Source organism: Lissotriton helveticus, chromosome 6, assembly GCF_964261635.1.
Source record: "Lissotriton helveticus chromosome 6, aLisHel1.1, whole genome shotgun sequence".
Taxonomy (NCBI): Eukaryota; Metazoa; Chordata; class Amphibia; order Caudata; family Salamandridae; genus Lissotriton; species Lissotriton helveticus.
Window position 1 is genome coordinate 844756537 of NC_136067.1, and position 24175 is coordinate 844780711.

Genomic DNA, 24175 nt, shown 5'->3' on the forward strand with positions numbered 1-24175 from the left:
TACGGGTTAAAGTACTCCCTACCAAACATTTTTTTGAAATATAATTTTTATTGACATTTATAGTAATTAACACAGTACAATCTATGTGATTTCCAGACCAACAGCAGGTACATAGTTCCCAGGTCGGGAACAATCAGCATCAGTTATGAGAGTCGTCATCGATAGACATTTAATCATCATTTTCCAGAATTCAAAGTGTGGCAGCTAACAGTTCTTCAATCTGTAACAACCTTTTTCTACCAACTATGACATTACAGTCCCATTGTATCAAAGTACCCTGAGGGGAGTCGCTAAGTCCGGTGCCTGCATTATAGCTATCACTCTACCAAGCCGTGTGTGTGTGTCATATTCGCCTCAATATAATGACAAGAGTATGGAATGATAATAAAAATTATCTAGTACAACAAAAAAACTTAAGGCATCTAGAAAACAATAGATGTCAAACCCAACATGAGCTCAACTAGAGCAACTAGGGGTCCACGTCCATTAAGTGTGTCCCTGTAGTTCCATTCCCATACTTCCTACCATACATGAGAAGGATCCCTTCTGAATGGCCCTTCAGCACGGTGCTTGGATATTGCAAGTCTCCTCAGAGTTCCATAATTGTATAAAGGTACTCGTCATTCAGCCTCATTCCTATATATGTTCATGGAACTCCCCGGTGACTTGCATATCTTTATAATGCATGGCAGGGGTTACTTATCCGATATATTATGTAACAGTTATGGTGAGAATTGAACGGTGTCTTCACACTTAACAGCCGGCACAAGGTAAAGCCCCTGCGCATGACTGTGTGGCTTTTTTGTGCATTTCAATTTTCAGCTATTGAGTTCATTGCTTATCTTATTACTCTTGATTTTGTCCCTACCACCCTTGTGATTGCTGTAGAGCTGTATCCTTCTACTGCAGACCGGTGGAGCGTCTTTTTTAATTTATCTTTTAGCACACACCTTACCTCTGTCACTCTTTCTTCTGTCCACTTACAAAAGGATGGTAAAGAAGCTACCATAACATGTCACATGTCTGATGCAATCTATTGTAAATTCTCTTTATTCCACAACCCAGCTCAGGTGGGTGAAAAGGAACGGTGTATGAACCAAAAAAAGGGAGAACAGTGAAATCATTTAACTCCCTGCCAGAGAGAATAGAGAAAGCCCCATTCCTATTCCACTGGCAATGCGATAATTTGGACGTCCTGATGCATTTCCCCACTTTAAGGAGAGAAGAAGCATTCATTCTACTGTCCCCTAACCCAAAAAAAGTATTCTTTTCCCTCCTACTCTGTTCCCAAAGAGAGTAGTGGATGTAATTCTACACCCTGTTTTGCTGTAAGAGAGTTGTGGAAGCCATTAGACGTTCCCTCATTCTGAACAAAAACAGAGGACGCCACCTAACTGTATAAAACCTAGAGGAGAATAGTAGAAGTCACTCTCCTGCCCTTACCCTTAAAAGTGGACTAGAATCCATCCTACGCCCCTCAGTCCAATAGAGAGTGGTGGAAGCAATTCTACTATCCCCACAATAAAAGAAACTAATGGCAATCATCTTTCTGCCCTTTGTCCACAAGAGAGTACGAAATGAGATCCTACTCTCTTTGAAATGAAAAAGAGGAATCCATCCACCTCTCCCGTGGCTTGAGGGAGTAAAAATGGGAGCAATTCTACTGGCCTCTATCCTAAGTAGAGTAGTAGGAGCCACCTTATCCTCCCCCACCATGAAACAATAACGGAAGCCATACAACCGGACAAACCCATAGGAGAGTCTTTGCAGCCCACTACCCGGAAAACAGCAGTGGTATCCATCCTGCTCTCCTCCGTAGGATAGAGTGTAGTGAAAGTCACCCAACTCTCTGATTACCCAAAAAAGAGAAGTGGAACTCCTAATACTAACTCCTACGCTGGAAAGGAGTAGCGGGGCAATCATACTGTCTTCTCCCTAAAGTAGGTGTAAGGAAGCCATCTTACTCTCCCCCGTCCCTGACACATCATATAGTTTAGAAGATGCCTTAGCTAAGGAGGACTTAGGACATGACAAACGTGAAATTCAGTGTGAGGATCATCTATGTGCAGCACCAGTACACCACGGCTTGATCTGCGTCAGATTCCCAGAAAACAGGACCTATCCATTAGTTGAGATGTCAAGATCACTTCTGAATGGCCTTTCAGCATGGTGTTTGGATTGTCGATGAGACTGCAACACACTAGAGTAGCGTGGCTCAATGGTTAGAGCGGCAGACCCTGATGCAGAGGTCTGGCCTGGGACCAGGGTTCAACTCCCACCTCGGCGGCTCTTGGACTCAATTTCCCCAGACCTGATCATTCTCGCCTCGGTGCATAGTCTAATCATGGCTCCCACTCTGTGACTCTGGGCAATAGCTTGCTTAATCTCCACAACGGCCCCAGCAGCGCTTGGATGCCTGGCTTCACCTTGGGGGTGCCCAGGAGTGGACATTTCACCGGAAAGACAGGATGGGTTCCACAGCGGTATGAATACAGCGCTACGAGGCTTCCGGGTAGAAGTGCGCTATATAAATACAATACATTTACATTTACATTTACATTACTAACCAGCAACAAGTACTAAGGCCAGACTGGAATACTGAATGATCATGTTGACAGTTCTAGTTGACTTAAATGGCTCAACTTTCAGATCCTTCTTTATGGAACACAGACATCTTAAGCACTGGATACTTCTTCTGCACTTTCACAGTTGGGAATCTCGAGTGCGCAATAAATCTTGCACTTCATCATTCAGAGTCTGTGCCCGCTTCTTTTGAAGTTCTGATATTTGGGAATGTTTTACAAATATATATATATTTATTTCTAGCTGCAATTTCATGCCTCTTTGTAAGTGGAACTGTAGTATTTCCTTTATGTATTACTATATTACAGTGGTCACTTTTATGTAGAGTACTCCTACACTGTAGCTCTAGAATGTAGAGTTACTGTTGCCTCGTGCTTAAGGTCGGTTGCTGTTTTGTGTCCTGTGGATAGGACGTTTCTGTACTACAAGCTTGAATAAAGAAGTTGATGTAAAGAACCTCTCTGCTACTCCTGTACTTCTTCACACTGGCAACGAGCGAAGAAGGTTGAACCCTCACCTCACCAGCACCATCTTTTTACAAGTACTAGAAGTGGTCTGCTACGTGGTCAACAGATAACGTCCTAACACAGCTAAGTTCCTTTGAAAATTACAAGGTACTGTACGCTCTTTACTTTGCCGTGACTACACTCTGAACTATTCCTTTTCCATCTGCTCTGCCTGGTGATCTACGTCCTGCAACTTTCTTCTTTCTGTCCTCTGTATTGAAGTTGTCCTCAATGGCTTACTTTATGACTGTCTGGCTTCAGATTTGGAGAACTTCACTTCTTTTAATAAGCGCGGCAAGCACCTCACGCTTTTCAACCTGCTTGCTACATACTTTACTGCCATATTGAAACTAGACTCAATGAGTCATTTTTTTTTACTGTCTAGTTTCTGCTTTGAGGAACCTCTCTGGTTTAAACAAGTGTGGAGAGTGTCCAAAGGAATCTTCGCGCAGCGCGATTAACAATGTCAACACAGCGAGGTATTTTCAACTTTAACTCTTCGTTTTCTTTAACATAAGTGTAAGCCATCTTAAGCATCTTTCAAATTGCGCTGTTACCTGCTCGCGCACAGCATTCCTTTCGCATCCCGCGAACACATCCATTCTCCAATTCCTCTCCGTCCTACAGCACATTGCGTTATGCGACGCATGATGTTTACGCATTCTACTTAAGACGGAAACCCATAGCTTGGCAACCACCTTATGGAACTTCTCTGCACCTGTGACAACGCGCGGACACGCACAGCACACTCTATGCTGAAACGCACAGCATTTCGCGTGTCAAAGATTTTAAAATATAATTTTGCGCTGACACGCACAACACTCTTCATTTTGCTGTTCTCGTCTACGCTGATACGCACAGCATATTAATTAATTGGCCGTGACAATGCACTGACACGCACAGCACATTATTTTTTATTTATTTCCATTTATAGTTCCTGTCACAATGCTGATACGCACAGCATTTTGCGTGTCAGCTCTTTTATTATACTTATTCCAGCACGCACCAGCAAACTGTTTGGCCTGCAGATATATGTACATCAAAATTTGATTTTGCCACAACGCTGATGCACACAGAAACTCAATTTCTATATACAATATTAGGCTGATACGCACAGCATTTTTATGTACATTTGTTTCGCCACAGTGAACATTCTACTTCTATTTGTTTTCACTTATTACGCAACTTCTTGTGTTTTCAGTCATTACGCTGAAGAACACTTGTTTACTGTTCATTGATTACTATAGAATAAACTTTTTATTGTTACAGCCTGCTAGCACATCATTTTCTTTTCTACGCTGACACACACAGCCTGAATCTTACTTTCAGCAAAGTTAAAGTCAACATTAATGCTTGATTGATGATATAAAGGTGATAGTCACACTTTGATTTCATAGACGTGACATACTCTCCAACTTATGAGGTTGTTTGTTACAAAATGCAAAATGTTACACCTCCTTCATTCTTTCTCTCTAACCCTAGTGATCCAATTTTGCGTTGGTCAAAATGGAAAAAAGTATTCCTTAATTACGCCAAGGTTTGCTGTGTATCTTTGAGTGCAGAGAGAAAATCGGCACTACTGTTACACTGGCAATGTTCCGAAGGACAAGAGGTGTTTGAACACCTGCCTGACCTTAATGATAGTGAATCAGATTGTCTTAATGAATTCAAGATTTGCCTTAAGAAACTCGACAAGCACTATCTCTCAAAAGTGAGTAGCATTCTTGAGCGGTACCATTTTAGAAAGAGGTTACAAAAGTCTGAAGATTCAGTTGAATCTTATATCACTTCTTTACGCAAACTGGATGCCACCTGCAAATTTGATGGGTCTATTGAAGAACGCATTCATGACCAATTTATGCTCGGATGCAATATTGAGAAAATTTAAGATGAACTTTGGCAAAAAGATGACCCAAAGCTTGATGAGGTAGTTGCTATAGCTAAGAGGATAGAGCACTCCCTCGCTTGCGATCAGGTAATCAAAAAAGAAAATGGGGTTTTAAGAGGAGAAGGTTCACTCTATTATCAAGACGTCGGGAAAACCTTCTTAGAAACAACGGGAACCTTTGCATTCCTCTTCTGCCCTTAAACTCAAGGGAAACTTCAAAATGAAGTGCTACCTTAAGACAAATCTCAAATTCATTAAGACTATCTGATTCCCTATCATTCAAGTCAGGCAGGTGTTCGAACACCACTTGTACTTCAGAACCTAGGAAGTGTAACACTCGATCGGTCATCTTGCTAATGACAAGTCGCGCCCGCACTCTCTTCTAAGTGTCTCAATTGTGGGAAAATAGGGCACTTAGCCAAAGCTTGTAGAGTTAAAAAGAACAAAAAAGGCAAACAAGTCAAAGAGGTTTCTCTTGAGTATGAAAGTGATTCTGACTATGATGAACTACTCTGTTGTGAAGACTTATAACAAGGGGTCCGAATAAAATTAAAGGACCTGTCGATGAAGTACAGGTGAATGATTGCAACATTAAAATGCTTTTTGACTCAGGTGCAAAAATTTCCCTTATACCCAAAGATTTCTTTGACGTGAAACTTCATGGAGAGGTGAACATTTACAAACCAGATATTAAACCTCTGGCCTATGGTGGCCAACCCATAAAATTGTTTGGCTATTTTTAGGCATTATCGAATACAAAGGGAGATTAACTGCCAGGAAATATATATCTCCTGCAGAGGGGACAGCATTATCAGCTGGTTTGACCAAGCTGGTCTAGGTGTGTCGTTGGTTCCTGGTTGTGATCCATGTATTGTTCTCGGAGACATTACTCCGCATCTGGTTCCTTTGAATGTTGTCTCGAGTGAGGTTGATTCTGAAGTGGTTTCAAGTGAAGTTGATTCAAACTGTACTTTGCCTACTGAATTTAAAAGGGTCTTCAATAAGAAGTTGGGTTGCCTCTCAGGATATACTCACAAAATCATACTTAAGCGTGACGCTGTTCCTGTAACGTGCAAGGTACGTAGTGTACCTTTGACCATGAGGAAGCCCATTTGTCTTGAATTTGAAAAGTTGAAGAAAGAGGGGATCATTGTTGAGACAGAGGCGAGTGAGTGGTTGGCTCCGGTTGTTCTTGCACGCAAGGCCTCCGGAGAAGTACGTTTGTGTGTGGACCGCCGTGCTCTCAATCGCACAGTTGTCGCGGACAGGTACCCTCTTCCTAACACCACGGAAATGCTGGCCCAGTTAAGTGATGCACATGTTTTTTCCACGCTTGATCTCAGGGCAGCTCTGTAATCGAGAAGGAGGCACTCTGTACCTTCTGGGCCATCAAAAAATAAAAAAAATACCTCTGGGGTAGTTCATTTGTTGTCCAATCGGATCACAAACCGTTAAAGGATGTGTTCTGCAAGAAGGGTCTAGATGCGGCCTCCTCCAGAATATGTAAGTGGGTAAATGCTCTGCAATATTTTGATTTTCTCGTCAAGTACTTTCCTAGGGCGGATAATGAGGTCACTGACTGTCTCTTCCGCTTGGTGCCTAAACAGTGTGGGGAACACTCACCTGACCCCGAAGATTCTTGGGAAATTGATGATTTCAAGGTGTGTGAGATAGTTGAAGGGGTAGTCTCAGAGGCTGAGTGGAAGGACGCCACTGAAAATTATGTAGACATGCATGAAGTATGCAGATTGGTGTCTGAAGGTTGGACGAGTATCAGGACACTGAGTGAAGATGTCCGGAAATACTGAAACATTCAAAATGAACTTTCTGTAACTAAGGGATTACTCTAGAGGGGCGCCAGGCTTGTTCCTCCATCACTTAACAGAGAAAGAAATTGTTCACTTGGTTCACCAGGGGCACCAAGGTATTTCCAAAACTAAGGAAAGAATTTGATTACACTTTTGGTAGGCAGCATTGATAGTCTAGTTGAACAAATGATTAGGGACTGCGCAGAATGCAATGTCTGCGATAAGGTCTACAAAACTAGTACAACCTATGATCATTCGAGAAACATCATCACGATGTTGGCATCATGTAGCCTAGGATCTCTTGGGACCTGTCGCCAGTAAAACAGGGCAGTCCTATGTCCTTGTCTTGATCGATATGTACTCCAGATGGCCTGAAGTTAAGGTGACACAGGGTGTAGAAACTAGGGACATTACCAAATTCTTGAAAGACATTTTCAGTAGGGAAGGTCTCCCAGAATCCCTTTTGACTGATAATGGTGTTCAGCTTGTGTCAAGAGAGATGGAGGAATTTTTGGTTAGAAAGGGGATTGTACACAAACGTTGTTCTCTCTATCATCCCGAGTGCAATGGAATGGTAGAGAGGTATACCCGTGTACTCAAGGAGTCAATTCAACTGGCCAAGAATCAAGGAAAAGATTGAAGATCTGTGATACATGAGAGAGTTATGGTCTATCGCTTGACTCCCCACTCTACCACTGAGAAAGTTCCTTTCGATTTGTTTATGGGTCGCACCCCTATCACTTATATGTTCCAGTCTTGGATGAGGGGAAAGGGTACTGACATTGTTGTTCGTGAGAATACTCAGTTACAAGCTCTTCAGGATCTCAAGTCAGCCAAGAGGAAAATTAATTTTGATGCCAGGCATGCTGTCTCTCACACGATTGTACGTGTTGGTGACCATGTGAAAGTACGTTTTCCCCAGAAGTCTGCTGGTGTGAAATTTACCCCTCCTTATAAGGTGACCAAACTGTTTCGCAATGCTGTGAAGCTTGACGATGGGTGCATCTGGAATTTGGGTAGGATTGCTCTCATGCGTTCAATGACCCCTCCATTCAAAATGACCTACATGTTCCCACCAAGGTGGTCTCTCCTCTGCGCAGGAGCTCTTGTACTCAGAAAACACCTGGAAATTTAAGAAATTTCATTGTAGGCTAATGTACTTGTTTCTCTCCAGGTTCATGGTCACTTGGAGCTCATTTATGTTCTCTTACTTCTTTATAGTTATATGCTTTTCTTTATGGTTGGGGGAAGGTGTGTGGTATTTCCTTTATGTATTACTATATTACAGTGGTCACTTTAATGTAGAACACTCCTACACTGTAGATCTAGGATGTAGAGTTACTGTTGCCTAGTGCTTAAGGTCAGTTGCTGTTTGGTGTCCTGTGGATAGGACGTTTCTGTACTACAAGCTTGAATAAAGAAGTTGATGTAAAGAACCTCTCTGCTACTCCTGTACTTCTTCACAGGAACCCTAAGCTGGTTCCTAGCCCTAACATGATGAATCACTAACCTTGTGTAGGATGGTCCTGTCTAGGCAGTTTTTTTGGTGACTGGAGTCTATTTCTATTTTTGACACAGCGAATGGCAGCCACATGGAGTAAAGTTAAACAGATGATACATGCAGAGTTTCCTTATACACATGAAAGCAATTAACTATATATTTACAGTTACAGGCACAGAGAAGGTACGGCAACAGCCTCCGAGACTGAAACTTGTGCATGCCCTGGACGTAACAAGGGAGGGCGAATGACACACAAAAAACAAATTGATGACGTCAGCAGCAAGCCAGGCATGCGCACATCTACTCCACTTATCCTTATAAGACCCACCACGTCTTCCCGCCCCAAAAAAGGAAAGGGACAGTGAGGCCCTTCCCCTAAATTCCTATAAAAATTGATGCAATGCCTCACAAACACCAAATGGCCACCAAAATGTACGTGTGCAAAGTGAAGCACTCAAGGTTGGTTTGGAATCACAATTAGGCCCGGTGTTAGAAATGGGGGTCTCTAGTTGGCAGTGGCTGGCCACAGTCCAAGTAGGGACCCTTCTTCCTAAGTCAGAGTAAGGGGGCTACACCCTTTGATAACCCCTGCTCAACCCTGTGGTAACATAGCACGAGCAGTTAGGCTTATCTCAGAGGCAGTGTGTAAAGCATTTATGATCATACACAGTAACACAGTGAAGGACACTACAAAGGGGCACCACACAAGTATTTATAAAAAATAAGTATCTTTATATATAGACTTAACACAAGGCCAATAACGGTAAAAAGCCACAATACTGAAAAAGGGGGGTTACTCTTGAAAGGATGGAAAAAGAGTTTAAAGTGTTCAAATAGAGAGTCTGGGCATTTGGCTGGATAGGTCCCTAACGTTAGATTACCAGGCCGTCAAGCTATCTGCCACCTGCTTTGGCCTTCTCAGAATGTTAAGGAGGATACTCCCCCTGCTACCATTCAAGACCAAACAAACTGTCGTACAGGGATTGATCCATTGTAGGCTGGATTTTGGAAACGCACTTTATCTTGGAGCCCCTGACTCCACATTGCGGAAACTGCAAGTTATTCAAAACTGTCCTTCCCGCACCTTACTGCAAATCCCCCGTAGGCTTTCTGCCAAACCTGGACTAATAACATTGCATTGGCTCCCTGTTAGGGACAGGATTAGCTTTAAGTCCCTCCGCATTGCCCACCAGTCATTCTGGGAAACTGGTCCAGCAATCAATCTCCCTTTAATCACCCCGTACCTCCCCAGCAGACTGCTGCGTTCAGCCAACGCATTTCTTGCTGTCGTGCCCAAGGTAAAACGGACTAGAGCGGGGGCCGTTCTTTCACTCTAAATGTGGCCAGGTTGTGGAACACTCTCCCCCTCCACCTAAGGTCCAATCCAGACCTAACTTCCTTCAGGAAACAATTGAAAACTTTTTTGTTTAATAAATAGGCCCTCTCCACCCCCGTGTCATCCGCCCAATCGTAAGTACACCTTTCAGTCACAGCGCTTGGACGCTTCCGGGCAACTATTTGCACTTTACAAAACGCATTTTCATTTAATTTAATTTAATTTAATTTCAAATAGGGGTTCAGTTCAAAGCAGGGGTCTCTGCGACCCTTTTACTCACAAAGTACCTGAATTTCGTAGCAAAGCAAACAAAAGGTCGCAAAGGAGCTGTAGCGAGGATTTTCCCCATGCTGGGCCGGCGATGCGTTGAATCCTGGCCGCAAGGGAGGATGATGCGCCGGCTGCGGGTGCGTGCGGGACAAAGTAACAGACTTCCTCACGCTAGGCCAGCGATGCGTTGAATCCTTGCCACGAGGGAGGATGATGTGCTGATCCTGTTGCGTGCGCGATCTTGTTTCGATGAAAGAAAATGGCGCTCTGTGAGGAAGCGACGATCCGGGTGCGATGCGAGGAAAATGGCGTACGCACGGCGTCCGCGTTGCGATGATCCGGGGTCAGCGAGCCTTCAAAAAGCCCGCAAACGTGCGCTGCGATGATCTCTGAGGATAGCAAGCACTTTGTGGCCCGCAAGCATGCGATGCGATGATCTTTGGTTTGCGAGCGCTCGGCGGCAGCGGCGCGTGGATTTTTTTTACGCTCTTCAGCTGCGGCGGCTCGCAAATGGCGTTAGTGACGATTTTCAGCTCTCTTTTCTCTGTAGTAGGACTAGAGACCCTGGAACTCACAGGGGCCTCACCTGCAGATAGAAATCCTCGCTGGGAGGAATCAGGAGGCTGGTGGGGAAGTCAGGTGTGCCTGTAACTCCAGCAGGAGGCTAGCTCTCTTCTAGCCCTTGGGTAATTGCTTCAGCAAAAATAAAAGTCTCTCAAAAGTCCTTTTCCGTCTTCTTTCAAGTCCAAGGGGAATTACTGCAGGCCAAACAAAGAAACAGCACACAAGCACAGGGACAGTCCTCTCCTGCAGATTCCTTCAGTAATACGGACAGAGGTTCCTCTTGACATCCAGGAGCAATACAAATTGTAGGGGGTTGGGCACAGATATGTATACCCCCAAAGTCTTTGTTCTCAGAAGTTTCTAGTCACTGAACCCAGCCAGAACCAGTTCTGCACAGGCCTGGAGCACTTTGTTTACCAGGCTGCAGCCTTCCTTTCAGAAAGAGGGGGTATGCCATCAGATGCACAGTAGGAGGTGGAGCCAGCATTCACCTTGCCAGGCACAGCCCTATTCAGGACAAGGAGCTACCCCTTCCCAGTACTCAATGCAGATCTCTCTATTCAACCCAGGTCTGACTCAGCCTGCCTTGCCCCTCCTAACCCAGACATCCAATACACATAACAGTAGAGCACACTGGAGGCTTAGGCCAGAAAATACCTACTTTCTAAAAGTGGTATTTTTAAACACAGAATATTAAAACCAACTTCACCAAAATTTTATTATTCTGAGCTCAGGCATACTAAATTCGATTTTCTACCATGTTCCCTGAGTCAGATAGGACTATAGGATGTAATAGCCAGTCTGCCCATTCTACCCTATGTGGAACAGGTAGCCTTGCAGCTGTGAAAAACAAAATGCAGGGGGATTCACTACCAGGACATGCTACACATATCAAGCCATGTCCTACCTTATGCACACAATGTACCTACCATAAGGGTGACTGACATGAGGCTAAGGGAAGGGTCAGGGGCTGGGAAGTGTGGGCACTTTCACAGCCAAGATGGCAGTTCTGGACTGCGTGCAGAAACTGCAGTGGCAGGTCTGAGGTACACTTTACAAGCTACTTCTGTGGGTGGCGCAAACCAGCACTGCAGGCCCACTAGCAGCATTTGGGTTACCAGCCCTGGGCACACACAGGCCACGCTACTAGGGTCTAACAGGTAAACCAAATAAGCCAATCAGGGATATACCAATTTACAAGCATATTTACACAGGGAGCATTTGCGCTGTGGCACTGAATGGCAGTGGCACAGCGTCCAGAGCATCTAATACCAGCAAAAACAGAGGAGACAACAGCAAAAATGGAAGGGAGACTCACGCCAATGGTGCCAAGTCTAACACCCAGGCACTCCTACAAAAAAATGTGGCCCACATTTTCGGATCATACCCTTTAATGAAACACCAATTGATTAGTCTCAATGGGCACATGCTTATGGAAATGTTTGGTAATTTTAACATTTCATAGCTTATAGAGCCAGTAAAGTGGGTAAAAACTAGAAGCACTGAGTTTTGGCCACGGAGGCAAGGGGAAATATAATGGTCTAAGGGCCACAACACTTGATCTGATGGGTATTTTAATATTCTGGCCTGTATCAAAATGACAAAAATTACCCGAATCCGGTATTTTTCCACCTAATCATTATGTATTTTAAACAGTAATCGTAAGGCAAATGCACTTTATATTGATTTCTAAAGCTGCCTTAATGGTCCGTGACTGATTGTCAAATTAACAAAGGCAGAAAAGCCATGTTGGAAAGGAATATGAATTTTATTATATATAAAGATTCATCTTTAATTATCATGCTCTGATGTTTGCAAAATTTTAAAACATGAACAATGGGCAGTATTTTTCTAAATGTTTTTTGTAGTTTTATATAGCGTGAACTGGTCCCAAGATCATTGGATCTATTAAATGAGCACCAGTTGTGTTAGAGGAGATCAAATTCGTTTTTAATTATTTTCAGCCTCAGAGATTTAGTGATTTGCCAAGAATCACAGGCCTGAAAGTGATGTGATGGCCAAGTGGGGGAGGGGCTAGTTGAAAGACAGTGCTTTTGGGCTGGGCTGAACTCAAGGGGTGTGAGGTGAGAATGACCCTACTACCAGAGAAACAACTGGCCCCCAGGGAGACCGTTTACCACTCGCCCTCTCCCCAGCCGACTAGAGCCTCAGGGCTATGCCCTGGCAATGGTAGAAGGATTCAAAGAACAAAGCTTCTGGGCCAGCCTCGGAAGTGGGGGAGGCAATGGGGCTGAGGTGAAGAGGGCCCATCAACCATATCACCTGACACTAAACCCCCCAGCGAGGCTGCTTTGCTCTTCTAGTCCCGCCTCTATTTGACAGCCCGACAGGGGAGAAGTAACACTACTTTTTAGTGTCCGTGCAGTCCCCTAGGGGCTAAGCCGAAATCTGCGACAGCAGGCCTAGTAACACAAGTCCCTGTGCTGACAATCAGCCTGCCTTACAATACAGCAGCCTGGCTGGGGGGGCTGGCGTAAATAGCAAGGCTCCGTGGGTAGGGTGACACCAGGCTTAAAAAAAACCTGCCCACAGGTGAAACTTAGGTGCTGGCCCATCGGCCAATGCCTGACTGCCCCCCTTGCCAACCCGAACCCTGGAATCACTTATTACATTCATTGTGTGGCTAGGATGGCAGAAGTACTTTAAAAACTAGCGAGTTCCAAAAGTGTGATGTGGTCTTGTCTGTGATGCAACTGGCACCATTCCATGGCAATGCTGTCAACTGTGTGGTGTAGCGCTCTAGTCGCTTGCACCGCGTGATGCCCGCGGGGCATGCTGGGAGAGGCAGATCTGCACCAGTAGACACGCTGAGCGCGGATTAACCCCGGCGCTCTCCCGGAAATAATAAACGTCCAGTTCTACACACGCCGTGTCTGTCCTTATTACAAAGCGGCTTGTACTACAAACTGTGCGAGACTTGCACTCGAGAAATGACGGCTGGAAGCGCCCGGCACGACACTGCCTAATTACGGGAGAGTGTGGCAGAGGGTCGAGGGGCAAGAACAGGGCCCCCACTGAATAGCCTACGTAGCCGGAAGGGAGTTTCAGCTACCGCGCATGAGACAGCGTGGGGCTGACCGGGACACAAGAAAATTCCTGAGTGCAGCAGGGCAGAGTACAGCTGCCAAGAGCCTACAGTCCTCTACCTCGTGCAACCACCTTTGCTCAGCTGGGCAGAGCACAATTGCCAGGAGTATACAGACCCCGCAAAGAGGAACCACCTCTGACCAGCAGGGCCGAGAACAGCTGCTAGAAGCCCATAGACCCTACCACGTAGAACCACCTTTGAATGTAGAGCAGAGCACAGCTTCCAGAGCCCTTCTGACCTGCACCACGTGCTCCTGACCAGTGGCACGTTCCAAGTAAGTGCTGAGAGTGCCTACTTGCCTGCCCATAAGAGAAGCCCTCCCACAGAAACCACCCTGTGCCTCTCCACCTTGTTGCCATGGCAGTCCTTGCAGACATGCTTATTATAAGACTGACAGGAAAATAGCCCTCAGAGTACCTCAGGACTAGCTGTCCAACCCTTCACACCACAAGACACCTCCACGACCTCTGAGGGAGTAGAAGAGTGGAGTGTGTATACACACCAGCCATTGCCCACGAGGGTCCATACCATACGACCAACAGCCACGTACACCTGGCATCTCTGCACACCCACCTAGATCGCTTCCACCCAAGTGTCTCTAGCCTACACCAGGAGGGACACGGCCCTACAGCCCAGTCAGGATGTGTTCACAGACATTTTTCCCCACACATCCAGTCCCCTTTCTGCCAAACCGGGTGAAGCAGCCATGAAATGGGAGGACTAGAAAGGGTACTTTATAAATTACCTGTCAGCCCTGGAGGACGAAGGTGAGGAGGCATTTTTGAGCAAACGCAGGAAGAAAATCCTTTTGCACAACCTGGGGGCGGAAGGTCTTAGAGTGTACGAGCATATGGTGATGAAGACTAGGCTTCCCAATGACCATGATGTCTTTTGTTTAAATCTTTTTTTATTGAGTTGCACAAAAAAAGGACAAACATAGGACATTTGGACAATACGGCAATATGCCGGAGTCCCCATAGGCTGGCGTCCCCTCAGCCCATCCACGAGGACGAGTCTCACTGGTGTTTCAAAATTGTGTCCTTGAGTGCCAGTGTGGGCCCGTAGGGGGTGGGCAATGTCCTGAAACAGTCCCAACAAGAACCAACTATCCCTCCCCCTCCCCCTTCCCTCCCCTGTCCCCCCCTCGTTCCCCCTTCCCGGTGCGGCGGGTAACCTTCCGTTGGACATACTGAGGCATGTGATTGTATGATGGTCAGGTAGGAGACCTAGCGTCTTTCCAAAATTCGTCTGGGAGTCGGAGCACCCTAAGGTATTTTGGGCATGTGATTTCAGTGAATTCTTCTGACAGGAAAGAGACCAGGGGTTGCCATGTGTCAAGGAACGTATCTCGCGTCTGTGTGAGGAGGCCTGTATCCTTTCCATACCCATGATGTACCAGAGTCTGGGTTGAAGAGGGCGCCCGCCGCTTTGCACTCTGACTCCCGCCATTGCGGAAACGACCCAGGAATCATTCCCGGAGGGAAGGCCGGGTTGTCGAATAGAGGTGACATCGGGGACGGGAATGTGGTGAGGCCCCTCTGGACCGCCACCCTGTCCCACACCTGCAGCACCGTCCTGGTGATGGGCGATTTTTTAAAGATATGGGGGCCTGTCTGTCCGTTTCAGGAATGGCATCTTTCACAGTGACATCTGACCCATAGCGCGGTCCTGAAATAACCATCGCTTCTCTGATTCGGGTCTGTTCCACTCTAAAAGGTAACGAAGCTGTGTCGCCTGGAAGTATCGGAGTAGATCAGGGACCCCGAGGCCGCCCTCCATCGTAGCTCGCGTGTTCAGGTCCCTGCGCAGTCGCGGGCGCTTGCCGGCCCATACAAATTGTTTAATGCTGTCTTGTAGCTGCTTGAGCATGCCTATGGAAGGGGTTACTGGAATGGTCTGAAATAAATATAGGACCTTTGGTAAAAGGGACATTTTCACTGCAGTCACACGCCCCAGCCACGAAAGTGGCTGACGGCGCCATCTTGCTAGGTCGTTTTGCAAGGTTGCTAGTAAAGCCGTGTAGTTCCGTTCGACCGTTTGGGTCGTGCTCGGGGTCAGGGAGATGCCCAAGTAGGGCAGCAACATCTGGGATCTAAGACCTCCGTATCTCTGCTGGCTTTGCGCCGTGGTGTTCGCGTTCCGCCCCAGGGGCAAGACCAGTGATTTCTCGACGTTCATCTTGAACCCCGATACTCTCCCGAAGTCTTCCATTTCCGAGAGGAAGGCCGGTACAGACATCGACGGGTCCTCCAGGGCTGCAAGGACGTCATCCACATAAAGACTGATGGTCTGTGGCTCCCCACCAAACCGGACTCCGACAATGGACTGATTATCTCTGACTCGCTGTGCCAGCGGTTCGATGTACAGAGCAAATAGCAGGGGCGAGAGTGGACACCCTTGCCTGGTGCCCCTCTGGATATCTAATGGTCTCGAACGTACCCCATTGACACTGATCGTGGCCCGTGGGGCGGCGTAGCAGCTGGCGACCCATGTACGAAACCGGTCTCCTAGCCCAAACCGTGCCAGGACGATGTCCAGGTATCCCCAGTCCACCCTGTCGAACGCTTTTTCGGCGTCCACCGACAGGAGGACTGCGTCAGAGTCATTGTAATGGGCTTTATCAATGACGTGGAGCAGGCGCTTTGTGTTGTCTGCGCATTGTCTGTTGGGGATAAATCCTGCCTGGTCTGGTTCAATGATGCCCGGTAAACATGGGCCGAGGCGCGCCGCCAGCACGCCGGTGAATAGCTTCAGGTCGAGATTAAGCAGTGAGATGGGCCTGTAATCTTTGCAGTGGGACGGGTCCTTGCCCGGCTTGGGAATGACCACAATGTCAGCCTCTAACATGTCTTGGGGAATAGAGCCCCTGCCCTGGAAGGAATTAAACAGTCTAGTTAACACTGGCGCTAGTAGGGGGCAGAAAGCTTTATAAAAGCTCGCAGAGAAGCCGTCTGGACCCGGGACTTTGAGCGGCTTGAGGCGCGTGATCGCGGAGATGACCTCATCGATCCTAATGGGCATATCGAGGGAGTCCCTAGTGGGTTCGTCGAGAGGCGTGACTGCCGTCTCGTTGAGATAAGATTCGGCCGTGGTCTGCCCGACTGTCGGTTCCGCCGCGTACAAAGAGGCATAGAATTCCCGGAAGGCCTCCGCGATCTGGTCGTCTTCCCGAGCGACAGTCCCCTTCCGGGTTTGAATGGAGGAGACCTTTGCGCGTTCGGTCTTAGCTTTGAGGCAGCTTGCCAGCAAGCGCCCCGTTTTATCGCCGCCCACATAATAAGTGTGGCGCAGTATCAGGGCCGCATATTCCGCTCTGTCCAGGTCCAAACTCGCGAGCTGGGCTCTAACCGCCTTGAGCTGGCGCCATATCCTAGGAGCCCCGGTTCGACTGTGAGCTTGTTCAAGCTCAAGTGCCTGTTTGGACAGTGACTGCCGTTTATCCCTCCTCTCTTTGGCTTCCGCAGCAGCTATAGCGATTAATTCCCCTCTCACCACCGCCTTAAGCGCTCCCCACACTGCGGTTAGGGAGACGTCCGGGGTATCGTTCACCTGTAAGTACTCTGTGATGCGATCCTGGAGCCGTTGCGTTACCCCCTTGTGTTGTAGGAGTGCGTCATTAAGGCGCCATCTACCTTTCCGCTGCGCAGCTCTAGGGGCCCGTATGTGTGTCATGAGTGCGTCGTCGTCGGACAGTGCTGCAGGGAGTATTTCTACATCAGTCACCAGGGGGGTCATCTCAGTGCTACTGAAAAAGTGATCAAGTCGTGCGTAGGTGTGGTGTACGTGGGAGTAAAAAGTATATCCCGGGGTGATGGGGTGGTGTTTCCGCCATAGGTCCACTAATCCCCTGTCCGCTAACCATTGACTCCCCTCTGCGGAGATCGCTCCAGCAAACCCTCGGCGGTGTCCTGACCAGTCTACATTGGGGTCCATCACTAGATTCGTGTCTCCGCCCACCAGTACTGATTTCGTGTTGGGTGTGAGTGCGTCAGCTAGGGCCCCTTTAAGAAATGGTTCTTGCTTGGAGTTTGGAGCGTAGAGTGAGCCCACCACTAGCACCATCCCCCCGATTTGAATGTTGTGAGCTAAGAATCTCCCTTTAATTTCGGCCACCTTGTCCCCAACTGTCCCTTTGAAATGACGTGCCACCAGTAGGGCCACCCCTACCTTTTTCTCTAGAGTTGAGGAGTAGTACTGGTGCGGGAAGGCCTTTGACCGCATTCTGTGCCAGTCTTTGGATAGCAGGTGGGTTTCTTGGAGTAGGCAAACTTCTGCTCCTGAGTTTTCTAGGTAAGATAGGACAGCCCTACGATTAATGGGGTTGTTAAGCCCCTTTACATTCAAGGTGAGAACCTTCAGCACAGAGTCCAGCATATTGGCAATATGCGTGGGTTGCGCTGTATGCTAGAGGTCCTCCAGCTTCCTGGACCGGTATATTCTGCCTCAAGTAATCCGCACCGGGAGGGTCCCCGAACTCCTGCAATTAAGCCCCCCTGAACCCCCATCCCCTTTCTCCTCCCGCCCGCCCCTCCCCATAACCAGCTTCCCCAACTTGCCCTGCCCCAACCGTCCCTCCCCATCCAACAACCCCCCCTCCCTCTCCCAAACTTTCCCCCCTATTGCAGTCTGAAGCTTCCCAACTCCCTCTCCCCCCCGCAACTCCCCCCCGAACAGTCCCCCATAACTTTTCCCAGAGTCTCGGGCCTATCGGGACAGAGTCCAGGTCCGTAGAGTGTCATTGTAAGTGAGGACATGGCGGCAGCCGACTCTTCGGCCCCCCGACCCCGTCCCCCCCATGAGGAAGGCTCTTGAAGGCAAACCCCTGTTCAGAAGCACCTTACTGTTTAGCCGCTGTGTTGTCCACTACCTCCTGCACAGCTGCCTCTCGTTCCTGGGCCGCCACCTGAGGGTCCGGCCTCTGGAAGGGTCTGGGGGAGCGTCATCTCCGCACGGTTTGCCAACCATCACCGTGACGCGATCAGGCCCCTCCGCAGATCGGTGCTGGGAAGTCCCACTCGAGTCCGTCTCCTCCGGCAGATCGATGTCCAGCACCGCACATGTGTCTTGGAGGGATCTGAGCTGGTGAAGTGACCCCTTCCACTTGGAGATGAGGCGGAATGGGTGGCCCCACGAGTAAGACACGCCTTTGTCTCTCAAAAAGTCCGTAGCTACCTTGAAGGTCCGTCTTTTCTGCAGGGTGATGGCTGAAAGGTCTTGGAAAAGGGCCACCTGGTCTCCCCGGAAGATGGTCGGCTGTCGCGCCCGGGCCTCTCTCAAGATGCGCTCCTTCAGAGGGAAGTCCGGGAGAAAGGCCAGTATATCTGGAGGGGGGGCCCGTGCTAGGCGCGCCGGGCCGACTCTGTGGGCGCGATCAATTCGGATTTCGAATTCGCTGGGTTCCCCGAGGATCTCCCGGAATAGGTCTTGCAGGTATGCGACTACGCTGTTCCCTTCTGATTTCAATGGAACTCCCCGGACCCGTATGTTGTTCCTTCGGGAACGGTTCTCGAGATCCTCCGAGTGTGCTTGGAGGTCCAGTTGCTGGTCCTGGAGGCGGAGGATTTCTTGCTGGAGTCGTTCCACTTCCATGCTGCGGGTCTGGTCCGCTTCTTCTACGTCCCTGCGTAGTTCTCGCTGTTCACCCGCAAGCTCATGCTTCAAGGTTTGAAAGTCACCCCTCAGGGTGTTAAAGAGGGAGGCCAGGAAGGCCTTCGTGATGGGCGCCGATTCGTCCTCCACTCCCCCGGCGGCAGCCGATGTCTTGGGGGGCGACTGCATCTGGGTTTTCTCCGCTTTGGCTGCATTTTTGTGGAGCGTGTCCGTTATGGTGCGGTTGCTTTTGCGTACCGTGTTGGCCATGTTGCCGGCGTGCCAGAGTCAAGGAGTCGGTCTCTCCCGTGCCCGGCGCTGGATGCGGGAGCGTCAGGGCCCGGTGTCCCCACTTCTGTAAGGAGCTCGGGAGCGCTTGATCCCCCCCGATGACGGGTCACGGCGGTGCGGGCCCCTCTTGCGTGGCAGCTCTGTCCCCTCAGTGTGGAGTGTTCGCTGTGTGGGGTGGGGCCCTCGGCACCGTCCCCGGTCCTCTAGGCCGCGGCGTTTCGACGACCACTAGCCCCAATACGTGGTCCGTCAGCAGCACTCCACCACTGTCCCAACACAGGGCCCGGTGCAGGCCGGGCGGGTTCGCTCTTCCCGCCTCCGGTCACAGGGGTGATCCTCCTCTCTGTGGGTGCAGGCCCGCGGCGGCTGGGCTCCCCTCAGCTTCCCAGCCGGCCCCCGTCTCCGTAAGGCCTCTTCTGCCATTGCGCCAGGAAGCGCGTCCACCACCGGGGGTTCCCGTCCGTCCCCCTCACTCAGGGCCAAAGTCCCCGGCGCTCAGTCACCAGCCCCACATCAGGCGCAGAAGCAGGGCCCCGTCGCAGCCCTCCACAGGAGAGTCCCCGGCTCAGCTCCGGCCCTCCACGGGGGTCCGCCGTGATCCGGCCCCGCACAGCCCCCGGCTCTCGGGCACCCGTCCTCCACCCAGCTGGCTCGCCTCCTATGCTCTGGACAAGAGTCTCGGGGTAAGCGAGGGGGGCACGTACCTTTCCAGCAGCAGAGTCGGTCAGGCCACCCTCGGCGCCCCCTGTTTTACCGCCGCCAGCTCGTCTGCCTCCTCGAGCCCAAACTTCGTCCGGTGCACCAGCCGCCGGGGTTGTTCCCCCGCAGCTTCCCGGGAGCCTCGGTCTCCGTCACCCAGGTACCTGCCCACCGGCGGCCCGACCACCGCTCCTCGCGGACCAGGCCCGAAGCCGGGGGCTAGATTTGTGCGGCCTCCGCCGGGTGCCTCCCTGGTCAGGTCGGACCGCGGCTCAGCCGTATGGTGTCGCGGCCGCTCGGGCGTCGCTCCGGGTGTCCTCCCGGGCAGGTTGCAGCTCTCGGCTCTTGATAGCGGGTCGGCACCCCTGCTACGCCGGGCCCCGCGGTCTGAAGAGCTCCTCTGGGCGCCGCAGTTGCGCCGAACCCTCGTTCATTCAGCTTTTGCCAGCGGCGACTTCCTGATTTGGCTGCTCAGGGCGCCGGAGTCGGTGCCGTGCTTTAGGCGCTGTTTTGGCGAAGAGGGAAGGGTATTTGCCTGCTATAAAGGGGTGAGTAGGGGTCTAGGGCCGAGGAGCCTCAGAAAACGCGTCCAGTCAGGCCGCCATCCTGGCCACGCCCCCCATGATGTCTTTTAACATGCGCTGGATGACTTGGATAGCCGTTACCAACCAGTGGTGTGCACGGCCATAGACCACTATAATTTCTTCCAACTGAAGCAAACAGACACAGAGTTCGTGGAAGATTACGTGGCGGCGCTTAAAAGGTTAGCGGTCACGTGCAAGTTCGGACCCCTCCATGATGACCTGGTGCACGACCAGATAATAATGCATACTGTCAATACCAACATTCAGGAAAAGCTGTGGGTTAGCGGAGATGCCCCCCTAAATGAGATCATTGCTATGGTCAAGAAAGCTGAACTGTCTAAACGGTGCTCCGAGGCAGTGAAAAAGGACTGTGCCAGTAAGACTACTGTGTGCAAAGTAACTGACACTAAAACCCAGGACAGCACACCTCTACCCACAGGTGGGACCAAGTTTAACAGGAAACCGCAACCCAGAGCGGCTGGACCCCACAAGGCACCCAGTGACCACAAGAATACATGTTACAGGTGCGGCAGCTGGTCACACGCGGCCAACGACAGACGGTGTCCAGCTTTTTGTATCAAATGCTCTTATTGTGGTGTGATGGGTCACTTTGGGAAAGTGTGTAGACACAAGCCCCGCAACACCTCCGTAAAATGTGTCCTACAGGATTCTGACCCGGAAGGGGTGGAGGTGAAACTGATAAAGACTGTGTTCTCTGCATTAATGACCAGGTTTTGGATATTGAATGTAACAGCACCAGGAAACCCTCTTGCTTATTGTCCATTGGGGCTGTACAAGATTCCATGGTAGCACACTCAGGGTCACCATACATCATCATCCAATGCAGTATTTGGGAGAGGGACTTTGTACCCGCCTTAGGAACTCACCTACACCCCACAGATGTCCACCCCGTCACATTCAAGGGAGAGAGAATTCCCATGGTAGGTTTCCGACCACTCTGTTTTGTGTTCTTGGAAGGGAAACTGTACGTGGCGGAAAAGGGCCCTCGGTACTAGGCTGGGCAGACCAAGGGGCGCTAGGGATCCAACTAAACCCAGGTGGTGCCACACAGGTACTCATGACAGACAACCCACAGACAAGTGAAGACGAAGCATGGAAAAAATTACTTCCTAGCAGTTTTTGAAGGCACGATAGGCAAGCTCACCAAATTCACACATAGGATTTTCCGTAAGGAAGGGGTGACGCCTGTATGCCATAAAGTAAGGAACATCTCATTCAACTGCAGGGAGGCAGTGCAAATGGAGCTACAGCGCCTAGAAGACAACGTGGTAATTGAACTAATTGAGAGTGCGGAATGGTTGGCGCCCTTGGTGGTCGCATGCAAGCCCAATGGGAAGGTGTGCCTCTGCATCAACTTGCGGGAACTCAACAAAAACATCCTAGTAGACAAATTCCCGCTGCCCAAAATCAATGAAATGTTGGTCCAGACCAAGGGGATCAAATGATTCTCGACCATCGACCTCACAGCGGCCTACCATCAAATCTCGCTCCACCCTGCCTATAGGAAACTAACATCACTCATCACACCATTCGGCTGCTACAGGTTCTGGCGGATGCCCTTCGGCCTAGTGTCTGCTGCAGTGGTGTTTCAGAAGCTGATGCACAAGCTATTCAAAGACATCAGCAGAGTGCAGTACTTTCAGGATGGCATCCTGATCATGGACAAGACCAAACAAGATCACAATGCAAAACTCTCAACAGTATTACGCATCCTGTCACGGAACGGCCTCACAGCAGAGTGGGAAAAGTGCAAATTTGGCCTCCACGCCGTCACCTACTTAGGACACGAGATAAGCGATAAAAGCATCTTGCCCAAGAGGGCCAACGTGGAAGCAATCAAGTCAGCACCTATGCCTCAAAACAAGGAAGAAGTGCATTCCTTCCTCGGATTGACCGAATTTTATAGTAAGTTTGTACAACACTTCGCTACCAAGACACACCATCTACGCCAGATCCTCAAAGAGAAGAATGCCTTCGTCTGGTCCAAGGAAGCCAATGACGATTTTTTGCGAATCAAGAACGACATTTGCGACGCCGTGCCCCTACATGGCTTTGACCAATCCGCCCTCTCCATCCTCACCACCGATGCCAGTGACAAAGGACTGGGAGTAGTCCTGACGCAAAGGTCCACGGATGGCACCATGACTACCATCAGCTTCGCATCCCATTCTCTGGCCCCCAACGAGGAGAAGTTCAGCGTCATCGAGAAGGAGATGCTGGCAGCCATCTTGGCGATGGAAAAATTCAGACAGTTTCTCTGTGGTTCCAGGTTCCTCCTCAGGACGGACCACAAGCCTCTGGTTAAAGTCCTCACGTCCAGCGGACATGCCAGAGCCACTCCGCGCATTGCAAAAATGACCCTCAGGTTATTGGACGTCGTATATGACGTAGAATACATACCCGGCAACAAGAACAAAGTGGAAGATTACCTCAGCAGATCGGCGGCTATGAAGAGTTCGCCCGCACATACTGAATGGGACGAGTACACGATAGCCTTCACCAATGACCAGGAAGAGGTCATAAGCGCACAGGATTGGAAGGAAGCGTATGACAAAGATCCCCGTCTCCAGAGTGTGAAAAGATGTGTCACACAAGGGTGGCCAGAGAAGAGGCACTTGGACCCTGACCTCCGGAAATTCTGGGAAGTGCGGGAGGAGCTGTCCATTAGCGAAAACACCATATTCCTTTTGTGAGGAGACAAAGTGATACCTCCACAACAATTAGTGGAACGCCTGCTCACAATCTTGCACGAGGGCCACTTAGGAATTGTGAAGATGAAAAATTGAGTTAAACAATCCTATTGGTGGCCTGCTGTCGACAGCCAAGTAGAGAACAATGTACAAGCCTGCAAGGAATGCAATAACGCCGAAAAGGCAAACACTATATTACGACCACCCTTGTGGAAGTTCACCAATCCCATCAGCCCATGAGAAGAACTGTTAGTCGACATTCTAGGACCCATCCTCGACACGTGGGGTGTCCCCAATTACGCCATTGTGTTGATGGACCGATACTCCAAGTGGCCGGAGGTAGAACTGTGTGAAAATGTGGACATGGACAAGATTGTAGCCTTCTGCACAGCTATATTCTTGAGAGAGGGTATTCCAAAAGTCATTACAAGCGACAATAGCCCCTAGTTCACCTCTGAGAAATGGACTGCATTCATGAAAAGGAATGGCATTGTGACCAAACACACCCCGGTGTACCGTCCTGCCAGAAATGGCCTTGCAGAGAGGGTTAACCGGGTGATCATGGGGTCCGTGCAAGCGGCCATCAGTGCGAGAAAGAATTGGGAGACAGAAATTAGACACACCGTATGGGCGTATCGCATAACTCTCACAGCTACAGGTTACAGCCTGTTTAAGATTCTACGGGACCGAGACCCGTTCACACAGGACAACAGAGTGTGGATGAACCTGATGCTGC